Source organism: Propithecus coquereli, unplaced genomic scaffold, assembly GCF_000956105.1.
Source record: "Propithecus coquereli isolate 6110/MARCELLA unplaced genomic scaffold, Pcoq_1.0 Scaffold510, whole genome shotgun sequence".
Taxonomy (NCBI): domain Eukaryota; kingdom Metazoa; phylum Chordata; class Mammalia; order Primates; family Indriidae; genus Propithecus; species Propithecus coquereli.
In genome coordinates this window covers 630,879-632,973 of record NW_012150953.1, presented here as the reverse complement: position 1 = coordinate 632,973, position 2,095 = coordinate 630,879, and positions in this window count along the sequence as shown.

The following is a 2,095-nucleotide window of genomic DNA, read 5'->3' as shown; positions in this document are numbered from 1 at the left end:
TCCCTTTTTTTTTTTTCAACTCAATCTGGCTTTAGCTCTCTCTTCTGTTTAATCTCTTTGTAAGGTCACCAATCAATGGCTCCTTATTGTAACTACAGTGAATAAACTACAATGCTTATTCTGCTTGACTTCTTGTAATGATATGATCATGTTAATCACTTTCTCCTTCAATGTTTCCTTTTCTAGGGACTCCAGGTATTCTGCCAACCTCTTTGACCAACCTCTTCTGCCAACCTCTTCTTAATCACCATTTTATTGATTTTTCTTCCTTTTCCTTAAGTGTTAGTATTTCCTGGAATGCTGAAAGAGTTGTATTTTATTTCTTACTCAAGAACTATACCTGGATAATTTCACTCACAACACTTTGTCTATATGAGTTAATAAGAGTAAGTGCTATACAGCTAAAAAATGTATTATTACCACCTATGTTTAATTAATCACAGGTTATATCTCTCTTTTCCTGTGCAAATTCAAGTTTTTGACCATGTAAAAACCCTGTGAACTGCACTGAGCTGAAGTAGCAACCCTAAGCATGCCCTGTTGAACTCTACATGCAAGTCACTTGACACTATAGACTCAACATGCTTAAAACTGACCTGAACACCAAGCCCCTTATCTGAGGCTACTCTCTCTCTGGAATCTGATCTCCCTGTGTAGACACATACGCTGTGTGTAATTCCCTGCCCTTTTGCATTGTTAAGTGCTTAGAATTTCCATGCTTAAAAAATAAAATAAGGAAAATTCTCTATTAATTTTTAAATAAGGCTTACATTATGAATGCCTCAGTACAAGATGACATACTAAAGGCATTTGCTATATTCCAAAATAAGTCATGAGTATTTTGATATGAAAAGAATGATTTGAAAAATTTAGAGAATGATTGACAAGTCTAAACTTAGAGTGCAGTCTTTTTTATTTGTCTATGTGAAGTTGAGGGGAGAAATATATATATAAATTTATCGGATTTATTATCAAAGTCAAATAAAATATTGATTTTTTTCTCTTTCAAAGTAATGTAACAAAAAGGGATGATGTTTCACAGTTGAAAAATAATTGTATCTTCACACATGTCTATTTCTCTCACTAGCTAGTAAAGTCCCAAAGAGGTTTTAAAGTGTTAGGCACTCAATAGATTTCTGATGTGTGAGGGAGAACTAGGAATTACAACATTATAGATATAAAAAGAAAAAGATATTCAGAAAACAGGCAACAACTCAAATAAAACAGAGATGACAATTAGGAAGTAATCAATAGTCTTTGATAGAGAAGGTTAAATTAAATGGCAAGGTAAGAAGTTAGGGTAGAATAAACGAAAGGATGAATAGTTGTAAAACTATGCTAGAGGGGGTATGATTAAGATAGGTGTGATATTATTCAGGATAGGCCATAATACTGGTTGTAAAAAGAAAACTTTCTATGACTTCTTACAACAAAAATAGAATGCCTTCTTACAGTTTGCATGGGTTCTGCTAACCCACAGTTAATCAGCGATTTGGTTGATACAGGCTTTACCTATTTTGTTACTACAACATACATTGGAACATTGGAACATACAGCCTCCTCAGTATTTTCAGGAGGAGAAAGGCGGTGAGAAACCAAACAGGGCACAGGCAATATATGTAACCTAAACATCAGTACCCCCATAATATTCTGAAATTAAAAAAAAATTTAAAAAAAACCCGTGAACTTTTCCTGAATGACTCTGGAAGGTTTTTAGACTCCAGGGCACTAGTCAGAACTACTCATATGGCTTACTAAGTGGTGGTCTGGGAAATCAAGAACAGAAAATGGAATATTTGATGAGTCCTGCTGATTTCCATAGGTACCCCATTGCGTAGAAACTGGACATAGTTAAATTCAGTTTTACCCCCTCACAATGTATGGCAAATCCAAAATAAAAATGAACAAGGGTAAGAAAAAAATACAGGGATTACATATAATATTTGACTCAGTTTTTAGCCTAACCATAGTTTGCTATCTACTTTTATTTCCTTTTCATTCTTTCTTTTTTCTCTCTATTTAAAAAACATTTTTTTTTTTGATTCAGCTTTCCAATCTCTAGCTGCTCCAAGCATTCCAGGTTATTGCCATAATT